A 14,567-nucleotide genomic window follows, 5' to 3' on the forward strand; every position below is an offset into this window, starting at 1 on the left:
CGACATAAAACCAAACATCGATTACTTAATTCGCGTTATAAAATTACACAATTTATATTCATAAAATATTAGTTGCGTGCGGTAATTTTATTCATTGCGCGATTGGGAAACTTTCGATCGGATGAGTATTTGACATGAATCACTAAAACAGTGACGAACGGGGAAAACCGCTACGCCGTAGCTACCGTCGTAGCCGAGTGTTAATATATAGGTGAAATATAATATTTTGCAAGAGTGACTTTCGATTTTAATTCGGTTGCGCGGTTGCGCAAGTTCGAATGTGCATTCGCTAGATGTAAACCCGACTCTTCGGCTGAAACGACTGATTACTTCCTGCACTCGCAGCTTCCGCAAATATTCACATGCAGTCAAATCGAGCGTTTAGCCTTGTACTTTATGGATAACTGAGCCAGTAAATTGGAATACTGCGACAGTATCTAATTACTATGATCGAGAAAATACCATGTCCACATATATGCCAGCGCCGGAACGACATATGGAACTATATCGAAAAATAGAGACCGGAGCGATAAAGCAACTTAATTAAACGTATTTTATTTCGAGCTGTGGTTCAGCGTGACGTAATTGTATTCGTGGAAACGAGAGCTACTTTGGCAGTCGTTTCGCTTCACCGCAATCGCGCAGAATGAATAATAACTGAAACGTCTCATCGAATATTATATAAAAATATCCTCTCATTTACAACTAACTCACTTGCAATCCGTCACCTTCTCTTTTCTTATGCGTTATAACCGTTTTGTTTGGCAAATAGACTAGAATCAAGTTTCGACTGATAATTATGTGGCTCAATAAAAGAACAACTACTTTTTTACAAAATGAGCTTTTACGCGCATAACATATGTTATATTGTTATGCATTTTATTAATAATCGCCATTTTACCATTAACAAAATACCGGTATTTATTTAATGAAAATAATGGTACTTTCATATTAATGATTAAATATTAATATATAATATCTAATCAAAAGTGCAGCAAACGTAAGAACGAATTCCTTACATGCGTACAAAAAAGGTCATTGTCATTATCAATCAACAGCAAAATAATGTTGCCAAAACGAAGACTGTAGACCCTGAGATACATGAAAAATTTAAGGTACATTTTGGAGAATGCTACATAGTTTATATAATACTTGTTTATAGCGTTAAAATATTTGTTCATAGCTTAAAACAAAAACAGAGATTTTCCATTACGCCCATGTCAATTATGTATGAGTTTTTGTTGGTTCATACAGTTGTATTTTCAACCTTATTTGCCTACATTGAATTTATTGTTATGATATTTTTTGTATTTAAACATCGTGACGCATTTGGTTAACCTGTCAGGTTACAATAAACATAGCTTTATTAAATCAAGGGTGCGATTAAACAAGAAATTATTTTAAAAGATGTGTATTTTTATTTTTATTTTTTATTATTAAATCTTTCTTTGTAGCCTGACAAGCGTAAGCCCAATGCGTCACAACTGGCAACTCTATATCAACTGAGTAAGTCAATCAGACATCAGGAATAATAATAGCGCATTTTTATTAATAAAAATTCGAGTGCCACTGCCGGGGCTCGAACCTTCAACATCTGAGTTACTAGTCTGAAACTTTACGGACTACGCTATTCCATCCTTAAATATGTATCTATTCCATAAATACTTTATTCCATAAAACGAATTGTTTGTATATTACAATAAAAATAATTTTATTTTTAATATGAGTCGTGCATTAAAATATTAAAAAAATTAGCATTAAATTATATTCATACTGTTGAAAATATAACTTCACTTTAACAGTTGCAAAATATTTAATTGCTGTTCAAACCCAAACCTAACCTAATGAATTTTTTAAAACTAATTTATAAATATATAGTATATATTAATATTTCTTAAATCTATACTATTATTAAATATTAAATATTACCCAATTTAATTTTTTTATAGAAAATAGTTTTTATAATGCTCAATTTTTAAAACGCATATATCATTTTTTTTTTTATTTTATATATCACTCATTTAAATTATCCTTATAAATCAATAACCTCACAGAGTAAAAAATAAATCGATTGCTAATTTGTGTTTGTCGGCAAATTAAACATAAAACAGGTAAAAAGCTGCGCGAGATCTTTTTAGTATTAAGATGATAATACACACTGATAAGAAATATAATATATGATATATACATAGATAATAATATTTTTCATAAACAGTGGGATATTAAGCTGTTATATGAAAGTCATAATAATATTGGGGGATTAACCTTATAAATATATTCTACAAGGCAGCAATCTCGGAGCCATAAATAACTCCATAAGGTAGTATTTTTAAAATATATGCATAACGAGTTTTTTTTTTCAAAACGATTATTTTTTGTCTATTTAATGTAATAAATTAATAAAACAATATTTAATTTTGTGTTTACAAATATGACTTAAAGATTTAAAAAGAAGCCATAAATTTCTTGAATACATATAGAAAAATACATCAAACATGAAGCAAAATAAAGATAGGAAAATAACGAAATTTAAATATAGAACATGTGTATACATTAAAAAGTAGGATTTTTTCAAATTGTAATTAAATAAGTTGGTGTACAAACTAAATGAGGACTAAAAATTATTTTATCAATGCTCTTTCAGCTGAAGAAAAAAATTGTGATTTATTTTTTTTTTAAATTTCCTTTCCATTCATTCATTAAATAATCAATGTCAGCTAAAGAAACTAAGTGTTAAGATAAATAAGTCGTAAAGATGATAACGCGTAGATAAATATTATACAGGTTGAGCCAAAAGTCACGAAGGAGTTACATATAATGTTCAATACTTTTTTTTAATTTATAATATTGTAATTTTAAATTATGTATATATAGAAAATAAATTTGTATGAAAAATTATGTCTTGCAAATAGCGTACATTTTCTGCCTCACACAAAGCGTTTTCCATGACAATTCTTAGCGTAATCGGGTACCCTGATGTTGTCTTAAAGCTACTATAGTGTTAGTATAAACTTTTTTCTTGAGATAGCCCCAAAGAAAGTAATCAGGAACCGTTAAATCAGAGGACCGCGATGGTCAAATTGTGTTGCAACTCAAGAAAATATTCTATAACTTCTGAGCACAATCTAGGTGCTTTAACTGTTACATTAACTGTATTTTGAAAAGATATTTAAAGAATAAAAGATAATTATGGGATTTAAGGATATGCCAAAGCAACGTCCGGGAGATCCCAATCTATCCAAATCACCTTCACATTGATGTGGTCGAATCTTCTTCAACACTTTCCCTTACACACTCCGCTGTGGCTTCGTTCCTAATGAAACGAGGACTACCAATATGTGAAAGGTCGCTAACTGAACCCTGACTCTCAAAACGACTAATCAAACGCCTAATCATCAATTCACACGTTAAGTTAAAATTAAGGATTGCTGATTTACATAATAAAATTTCACTATTTCCGTTTGCTGTTCAATTGAGTACTTCTACATGATCAATCTTCAAAGTACTCTTTATAAAAATCTGCATAAAAATTCAACAATTATTTATTTAATAAAAGTATTCAATATTGTAACCCTTTAGTGACGTTTGGCTCACTATAAAAAAGTAATTAAAAAAAATAATAAATGTAAAATTATTATTTAATTTAATATAAATTAACCATTAAATTACAAATTCAAATATTAAATTATTAATAAAAAAGTTTTTCAAAAAAGCAAAAGATTTCTCGATAACTCTAATAAAATGTTTTTTTTTTGTTAAAAAGTATATTTTTTAACGTATTTATGAAAACAAATTATGTTTGAAACATGCTAAATTTACCGTTGCATTCATAGCAGGTAGTAAAAATAGGGGCAGGTATTTCTGATTACCACTACAAAAATATTGTTTGACACTTAATGTTTTATGTCCGACTTTAATAAATACGATTATCAAACACTTCGTTTTGAGGTCTACAAAAAATTAAGAACGCAAGGTTTTGCGTGGATTCGTTTGCTTGGGAGGTTAAGGTTAAGGTTAATTATTAAGGTTATTATTAAGATTTGTTAAGGTTAATTATACGATAAAATATGATGTACAATGACCGCTTATAAAACATGCATTGTTTTATAAACGGTCTATATAATATAACATGTTTTAATGAATGTTTATTTATTCATTTAAATTAAATGAATAGCTTACCCCAATGTGTCACGATAATCGATAAACAATACATAGTATTATTTCAATATTAAAAAATATATAATAAAGATAATACATAGACTTAGAAAAAAACAATAAGAAATCATAAAATATTAAAATCAAATAACATGAACAGGACCAGCTCCTCATAGCAGATCAATATGCAATGCCAGCGTATTAAGAAGCCGAATGGCGACAGCCATTGGCGAGTCGAAAAGTCCGGACGTCCTAGTCCTAACGGCCAACAAAATAGGACGCAATCGTGACTCTCGAAGACGTTTGTTAAATAATTTTAAATATTGACACAAACGTAAATAAAATTCGTAAATGGATAAATTCGTACTATATAATACATCAAAATTTCATAAATAATAATTACGATGACTCAATGTGCGTACCCGAGCGTATATGTAATATAAATACATACATTAGTATATAATTGTATAGTAATTATTATTTCTTTTTTTGCGTATCTTAAGTGGTGACGTGAAAACTTAATTTTAGTGAACGGAAGACCACGACTACGCTGGGGAATTTCCCTTCAACCGTTGCACTTTGAGCCGTCTTTGCGATATTACCGATGATGAATATTAAAAATAAGACAGTCAGTAGGATTGAGTGCAAATAATATGTCTTTCTCTTACTGACTATAAAAACGTGGTTCTATATTGGCCGTGCTCTTAAACCAACATGTGGTAAACTATAGAAATGTAATTAAAAGTATATTTCAATATCTCAAACGAATTATGAGCTAATTGAATTACACAAACAATACAGGAATCATTTTAAATGCAGTTACCTGCAGCTCAATAAAATAAAATAGCTCTGATAATCGATAGTCATTAATAATAATTGACAGAATACAAAGAAAATTATCTGACCTTACAACTTATACGTAGTAAAAACCCATAAAAAAAGATTTGCCTAATAAATAACCATTATTCATCACTGTTCATTATATAATATTATTTTACTTAGAGGTTGAATCATCGATAGAAAATAAAAACAATACAAAAATTACTATTTGACCTTTAGCATTATGATGTAAAGCTCTCGACGTTTCTTTATTTATATTACTTACAAAATGGGCTTCGATCTCGAATTATTTACATATATCAAAAATGTATTATTTGTTTGAAGAATTGTTACACATATGCTTTATATGAACGTCACGTTATAGCGGTAGATTTACAACAATAAATACATAATTATTTCCTTGCAAAAGTGACTCAACCTTGGTTCGAAGTAAAAAATATTTAATCAGCGCAATTTATTTTCTTTTTTGTTTAGTGTTAAGTTGTTTCTTTTTTTCTTTTTTTATACCTAATATTTATTTAATTTCAATATATTTCTTTACGTTACTGTAAATATGCAAATTTAATATTTTTTAACATTTGTAATAGTATTATTTAATTTAACTTTATGTTTGCAAATATATGTATTACTGTGTAAATATATGTATGTTTTTCAATGTTTTTAAATGTTGCAATGTTTCTAATGATAAACAAATCTACATCTATAGTTCACGTTAGTATTACATATATTAATACTGCCGAATTCCAATTTTATTTTAAAAATATATAAAAAATATTTACTAGATTACTAATTATGCAAATTGGTACAGAATATATTATATAAAACATTTTTAATAAATGTTGCAATACGTCGAGACGCTTTCCATATTACACAGTAAAAGTCCTAATCATCGTCCATACTCACAACTGTGAGCTTGAGAATAAAAATTTGTTCAAAGTTGCATATCATAATGCGTAAGTGGCTTTCGCTAACGCTGCTCGCTTTTCTTCCATCGGTCGTTCTGCAAATGCGATATTAATAATAATACGAGTTAGCTTTTTACTAAATTACTGCATTCTCCGTAACGCGCACTCGCTTCCTTATAGATAATTTAAATTGCAAATCGATTACGTCTATTAGATTCATACAAAAATTGGCATTCAAACGAGTTCCACTTTCGATCGACTGAATATTATTTTTATGCGAAAATCGTTTACACCGATCGGTTAGAATATGTTTTTTCGAAACCCAAAGTTTACCATATAGTAACGAAACTGTCGTGTAGCAACAAATTCCTTCGGCGAAGATAAGACGACAAAAAGCGCGCGATTTTTACCAAAAAATGACACAATAGATTGAGTTTCATAAACGTACTTTGTATTTCGATTGGCAATGTGTCTAAATAAAAGAAAACAAAAAAGCAATTATGTCGATTACGGAGCGCGCTAGGAAGAGTCGGTTAGTCGGCGACGACGTAACTGACGAATTCAGTTAAATAATAACACGTGCGGGTTTTAATCGTCGCAAGGAGAACAATGTCGGATTGTTGCATGGCACTTCTGTCAAAGAGAATATTAGCGAAGAGAAGAGAAATGCGAGGAAAGGGACCTTTGCCGCTTGCGCAAGGCAAACGAACGACCGACCTTGGTGTCTTATCTTCTTCGGTAATTTGGCAACAGCCGCCAAAAAACGACAAGACAATTACGCGGCTGTCACGCGATAGTCGCCCGTTGACCGCTCACCTTGGCAAAATCTTCTAAACTTAAAAAAACAACTCAATTTCACCACGAGACAACACCGAAAATTAGATACACTTAAGCAAACCGACCGCTCGAAAGAAATCTCTATTATTATACGTCTGTCGACACGTTCTTACTTTACTGCGTTAAAAAAACACCTCCTGTTCTATTTTATAAATATTTAGGGCATATTAAAAACTTAAAAAAAAATACTTTTTAAATTTGCAAATACGTTAAATCTATATAAAGAAAGAAGAAGAAATGAATTCAAAGTTGGGGAATATAAAAACGACAACGATTCAAGTGGAGAAAAAGTTACTAGAGACTTATTTGAGATGTATGTATTTATTCAATTTAAATTAAGACCATCGTAATCTAAAAGGTTACCCCAATACGTCACGATCAGGGGTTTTCGAGTCCGGGTAACTGGACTTGGACCTGATACCCGGTCTAAGACTCGGGTCCGATTTTATTTTCATACGAGAATTTTCTAATACGAATCGAATAAATTCCAGATGGTTTCTAAAACATTCTTTAGATGTGATAAAAACAAGCGCTTAATAATTTATCGATTAGAGCAATTTCGGTTTTTTATTAGTTTGACAAAAAATCGGTTAGTGCAATTACAAAATTACAAAATATACTAATTTAAGAACTACATATTTTTTATTAAACAAAAAAGATTGAAATAATATATTTCTTATTAATTTTAAGTTAACAAAAATATTTTTTAAAAATTTAAAAAAGTTTAATTTTAATAGAACGCAGGGCGCATGGCCGTGTAAAGGTTTAGGAAGAGATTAACATGCTGTATGTCGAGGTTATGTTATGCATGTCCTTCTTAAAAATATTGCTATATATGTATAATAGGTATTATATAATGTTTTTTGTCTATTTCATTTAATGACGAAATACAAGGGAATCTCTGTTTAGAATCCGCGTCAAAAGCAATACAATCATGCCGTCGCAGTGAAAACGCTCGGTTATGAAGCGTTCATATTTCGTTCGACTTTTTATGACAATATTACGATTCACAATAAGTGAGAATCAAATTAATTGCTATTATTTATTTATGAAAGAACTTTAGGATAAATTATGCGTATAATATAAAAAAAAAATATGGTAAAAGTAAAACTATTTGAAACTATATTCTTCAAAACTACTAATATTTTTAAACCGATATTACAACCTTGAACCGAATAAAGTATTTCTAAACCTTATTTTGACCAATAGGAGGGCGCAAAAACAATTATCACTTCTCAGAAGTCAAAAATTCACGGCAAAAACAATAAAATCGTGCCGTTGCTCGTAAAACGAGCGTTCCCACTGCAACGGCGACAGCACGATTTTATTGTTTTTGCCGTGAATTTTTGACTTCTGAGAAGTGATAATTGTTTTTGCGCCCTCCTATTGACCAAAATTCGGTTTAAATACACTTTGACCAATTCTAGTATAGAATAATATCGGTAAAAACAGACTTCATATTTTTAAAACATACTGTAATATCGAAGTGCAGACAAACTATGGAGCAATATGCGAAATGCGACGTATGTTTGTACTTATTCTTTCTCTTATTTTCCCCTGAAAGCTTAATTTGTATTTTAGACTTAATAAATTAAAGGTTAGGTTTGGGTTTGAACAACAAATAGATATTTCGCAACTGTCAAATTGCATTTCATAGACATTTTAGAGCAGCATATAACTTCATTATCGCCTATCAGAAATATATATCTACTCCTGAAAATGTATTTGCATTTTATTAGTAAAAATATAACTTCACCAAAAATACACATTCACTGCTACATTTATGCATCGCATGTAAATAAATAATGATAAGTATGTAAATGTATATATTACTATTTTACTATCACCTGCCTGATAATTTATAATTTCACTGGTAAAAATATATATCTACTAGTAAATACATCTTCCGATGTGATTTTACTGAAATGACAATTTTTTTAATATTTTTGGCATAGACTGTTTTTTTAGATTTTCTATGAGGGATAATTTAATAATTTCTGATTTAGAATCATATAAGCTTTTTACATGGTAAAGGGGAAAAGGTCCAAATTTGGGCAGTAAGTGAGCTTATTTTATAATGATTCGATTTCATATAAATTCATAATATTTCAAGTTAAATTCAAGAGAGGAGTGATACAAATACCTCCTATTTCAAATGACGTAATAGTTTAAATTATTAATTTTAAGTTAAAGAAATGACAGGGACCTATTTTGTTTCATAGAGAACGTACTAAGTTTACTCTAAATAATTATCCCGTATTCAATTTTATTTATGATTGCATAAAACCAAAATATCAAAGTAGTCAATAATAACTATTAATCGTAGCTGCTAATTATTTAATGTGAACAATCGCAATATAACTTTCAGATATTGATTAAGTCATTGAACAAGAATATTCATACGTTATAATATATTTTTCTCTTAATCTTCGCGCGTGTGTATGATTTCTATTTTACACTTCAAAGTTATTGTCTCTTTATTTTATTTATTACAAAAACTAATGCGACAAATCAGCCATTGGCGCAGACTTTCGAATTGAAATAATGAAAAAAAGTCTACGATTCCAACGGATAAGAATTACGAACTTTAATATCAAAAACAAAACGAGTAGAACATAAAACTTTAAATGAAATATGAAAAACATACCAATAATGGAGAAATATGGTAGTCAAAGAATTAATAATATCTAAAAAATGGTATAAAAAGTTGAAAGATGAAATAAAAAATGGCCCGAATAAGATATGGAAAACAATAAAATCCTACTGAGAGAAACGACATAATAAATATTAAGACTGCTGAAAATATATATTATAAAGATCATCATATGATAGTAGAACAAGTTAATACATACTATTATACATTGAAATTATACATAGAAGAAGTGATAAATTTAATACCTCAGTTCAATAAATTAGTACAATACAAATAAATACAAAAAGAAACTAGTACAATATAATTAAAGAAACATGAGAAATATTAGGAACTAAATTACATTATTTAGTAAATAAAACAAACTCCGAAGGAAAAATACCTGATAATTTTAAAATTGTTACTATTAAATTATAAATAATAAGAAGGTTAAGAAAATAATAATAAACCTTGTATAGAAATTGTGATAAAAGAAATAGTAATCAAACAATTAAAGGATTTTATTATTTCACATTACGTTATGTGTGAACAACGATCCAAATTCAAAGAAAAACATTCCACAGAGAGTATTACAATTAGTAATAAATGATTGTTGGCCAAAAATATGAGCAAAATCATTGGAGCAGTTCTAAGATTTCAAGAGAACTTTCGAAACAACATACAGAAGTATAATGTTAAAAAATATAGAGATTTTAGGTATAAGTGAAATAGTTTTAAAATGGCTTGATAATTATTTAAAAAAATAAAAAGCAAAAGGTTAAAATAATTAATGCTAATTCCAAAGAGAAAATAATATCTAACTGTGTTTATAATATATATTAATTATATAATTAATAATATGGAAAAATATAAAATACATCTATTTGCAGACGACATTTTAATTTATTGCATATGCATATTAATAATGTTAAAGAAGTTGTGTTTTTAACAAAAATAGATTTACTAATTGTAGAAGTATGATTGATAGATTGGAATGGTTGGATATTGAAGAAATGAAAAAGATGATATATTAGAAATATTGAAGTTTTTAACAATAAATAAAAGTGTTCATAGATTTATTACTAAAAATAGAGACAGACAATTTAAAGGTAAAGGTTCTAAAATAGCAAAAACGAGTACGACCAGGGAAATGACGTACGGAGGTGTGAATTTGCATAATAATAGGACAATCCGCAAAAATTAAAATGTTGCGGGTTTTTTTAATGGAATAAAGAAACACCTTCGTGCATTAGGATTTAAAATATAATGTTTAAGTTCTTTTTTATATTCTATTAAATAAATTAATAAAAAAACAACATCTCAGGTGATAAGCATTTCAACAGTTATAATGGTTCTCTTTGGCTTTGAACGAATCTACAGATATTTCTGATACTTCTCAAATATTGTTTTTAGAGGAGTTGCTAGAAGCTATCAAGTTTATAAGGAATTGCTTTATGTTCATAGCATGCACTGAACTAAAGAAAAAGTATTCAACAGAACAACTTGCAACGAGATAAATTTGGGTGTGTCTCAACTGACGGCGGTAGTAACATGTGCGATCAAAAAGAAGGCCGATTTGTTCATTAATTAAGGCTGTACAAAGCTACAACTGCCCAAAACCACTTATTTTACATTGTATCATATCAAGTTTCAAGTTTGCCACAAGTTGTGGTTTCCAGAGTCGTGATTTCGACCAACGCATTAACTTTAAGTTTTGCTTTAATCAGCGAAATCAGCGTATGGCGATAATATGGTGATTCTGAAGACTGTTTACAAGTGGTATGAGCGATTTAAAAGCAGAAATAAGTTGGTTGAAGATGATCAACGGTGGGACGTCCTTCAACCTCAAAAACAGACGAAAACGTGCAAATAGTTTTTAAAATGCTTCGTTTAAACAGTCGCGAGCTTACCGAAGAACTGAACAAAGCATTTTAACCGATAATTTGCAAATGCGACGAGTGATTGTAAAATTTATTTCCAGACTTTTGACTAAAGAACAGAAGGAAAAGCGTGTATCAGTTTTCATAGAATTGAATGATCGTCGCAGTTTATATGATATTTTAAGGCGATAGGTAACACATTTCTTATGTGTCTAAGAAGCGATGCAATTGGCACGCAAACATCCTTATCTGTGATTCGCCAGAGCTGTTTTGAACCAGCAATATAAAATATGTGATGGACCCCGACGTGATTCAAAACCCGAAAATAAGAACATGCGCATAAGATCTAAATCTGCGAAGAAAGGGCCGGAAGCTTCCGACTCGAGTACATTAGACATCTAAAGAAGTTAAATGTCGACGATCGCAGGCGATAGAGTCTGAGTGCGCGGCCGATGGGTGCATCGAACGAGATCGACTTTCTCCTCGGAACCTGCTATGACACTTTTCAAGGGTTTCGTAAAGGCGCTGCGCTGCGGATTGCGCAAGTCTCTCTGCCAAATGAATTATAACAATAACAACGCAAGCGCCGGAGACGACGCGCCTTCGGTGTAAAAAGAGAAATCGGAAGAGAAGTTGCGCAAGTGACCCGCGAAGTCGCAGCTTTTCTGGAAGGCGCAGTGACCTAGAGCGCGAGGGAGAATCCCAAGTCGTCCTTGACCCGCGCCGGTCGTCGTGCCACTTGCCTCCGCGCTGCGGTTATCTTCGCTCCGCGGCCTCCGAGATTCTCGCTGGAATAAATATCCGATTCGGACTGATTTCGCACGCCAAATACCATAATCGACGCTAAACTTGCGAATTCGCGAGCACTCTCAACGTCGAAGCTGAGACTATTAGGCACCTTGGATACTAATTTTACATAAAAATAGCAACGAGACTCGCGACCTCTGCTCGAATGGGTTTTTAATCGAAATGCACAATTCGAACCGTGCCGTGTGTGGCAACCTCCGAAATAACCGCTTTGACAACGATCTTTTTAACATAAATCTAAATTGTGTTTTCTTGCGGTTTGAGTAATCGGCGAGATGCTTAAAACTACATTAATATTTTAGACTGCATTTCTTAACGTTGTCGCCATTTAAAAAAAGTGGACTGGTGCATTTTTTGCCATTTGCTCCATTACAACACTCGAAATGTATACATAAAACGAAGGCGAGCGACGATACAAAATTTGAGTTACGTCATATTCTTTTATCGAGTGATTTTGATCATAAATACGACCATCTAATATCATTCACTTTTCTATGAACGCGTGTGTATATTATACTTTCCAGTTGTCGCCAAAAAGTAACCGTTTCAGATTAATTATTCTTAACGAAGCGTGTGCTCGTTTATATTGTGTAAAGTCTTTAACTCACAAATCTAAAGGTCATCCAACGTCATATTATATATCAGGTTGTTTCATAAGAAAATTAATTAAAAGTTAAAACGTGATATACTTTTACTAAATTATATATTCTAATTATCTAATTATAAAAATAATGTATTTTTTGGAAGCAATTAAGTTTTTGTAAAATATTTTTTTCCACTTAAAAACTGTTACAGGGATCTAAATATATGATCATAAATCATTTGAAAAACTATGTGAAGAATAAGGCGGATGAGAAAGAAGTTCCTAATAAAATCCATAGATTTTTTTTCTATCATCTTTGATACATGAGGGCGAGCGCTATATTTGTTTAAAATTTATAAGGGAATGTCCTTTTTTATAATCTGAGTCACTTTTAAACGAATTATCTAAGCAATTGTCTACCTATAATCCAATAACTCATATTGAATTATGCCTTTCATATCCAACCTTATTGTGGTGAAATCCTGTTCTCGGGGTTGAAATCGGGAGTTGTTTGCCATCCAACCAGACCTGCCGAGAGGGGTGGGGAGACGGAACAAATTCCTGGGTCTCGACTCTGAAAAAATCATATCAAAAATATATTTACAAATAAAATAAAAACTGACATCAAATAACAAATCCGAATTAAGCTATGTAGTTGTTTGCGATATATTTATATCAGGTATAATTATGGCCTTTTTGTACATACTAAGATAAATAAAAGGAGTGGAACATTGCCTTTAAAAGCACCCACTTTCACAATAAGCATTATTAATCAAAGGAACAGAGTGTATTTTTTTGATGCGGCTCAATTTGTGTTAAAATTTGTTTGAAAATTATTGCTTTCTGAACCATATAAAATATTACATACGCAACGAATGTAAATGAGTAACATCTGAATTTTCAGATCGACCAAAACGGAAGAAGCCAAGAAATAACAATGAATTACTAAGAACACCAGCTGAATTATATAAATTTAATATTTTTATAGATTGTATTATCGGTAATTTGACAACTAGATTTTATGCAGAAAAAAAATAATCCATTCAGTTTCATGTGATTATTTCGTGACTTAAATGATGATGAAATTCGGGAAAATGCAAAAAACTACGAAACAAACTGAGCTGTTATCTAAAAAAATATACATTTAAAATCAATATCTGATGCAATTATTGAAATAAAAAATATTTTACTCAGTTTCTAAATAAAATAAATCAAGTCTTACTATTGATATTGATATAAGATTATTTTGTACAATACCAGTAACTGTTAGGGACGCCATTTGCGGGAAGGTCAGATGGATGCATTCGCCTCCCTTAAATTTGACCAGAAAAATGCACATTATATAATGAAATACTATGAATCTTAATGAAATCTAAATATTAAAAAACACAACTACTGACTGGCCTACTTTTGCCCTCACGCTGAAATGCTGTCCCTGATTCTAAACCAGAAATACTCGGAATATCTTTCATTATGAAAACACAGATGCCATTAATCATTAATTAAGAACAGGTAAAATAAACACCCCCAATACATACGTGACAGGCGATAATTCTTTTTCATCGACGGAAACAGACGTAGAACACAACAAACATATTTTATGAAAAAATAACAAAGGAACAAAAATATTGTTCATATAATTTCGATATTCATTTATTTTTAATATAAATAATATAATATTTAAATAAGGTCGCAATAATTCAAAAAAACAAACATGGCATTTATTTTATTACATTGTTAAGGCCAATTTTTGACGACCGTTTTTAAAAAATGATTCGGTAATTTCGGACAGGAACTTTCCAGACAGAATTTAGGCGGACGTTGATTATGTCGAACAATAATAATTCTGGACAAACAAATATGTTTAATATTTTATTAAATAAAATAAAGCAAACAATTTTAATTAAATCCAATGAATGATTATTTTTATT

General features: G+C 30.3%; 1 protein-coding gene across 1 annotated transcript in view; it reads right to left on the bottom strand.

Moving 5' to 3' along the window:
* The window catches only part of LOC148237209 (uncharacterized), a 40,815-nt gene extending 27,605 nt beyond the window's left edge, over window positions 1-13,210 (bottom strand). The window contains exon 1 of the mRNA XM_088205734.1: window positions 13,102-13,210. The gene's annotated coding sequence lies outside the window, so the exon portion shown is untranslated. The remainder of the gene's footprint in view (window positions 1-13,101) is intronic.
* Window positions 13,211-14,567: the final 1,357 nt, after the last annotated feature.

Source organism: Plectrocnemia conspersa, unplaced genomic scaffold (assembly GCF_051122295.1).
Source record: "Plectrocnemia conspersa isolate PC_06_02 unplaced genomic scaffold, ASM5112229v1 ptg000002l, whole genome shotgun sequence".
Lineage (NCBI taxonomy): Eukaryota > Metazoa > Arthropoda > Insecta > Trichoptera > Polycentropodidae > Plectrocnemia > Plectrocnemia conspersa.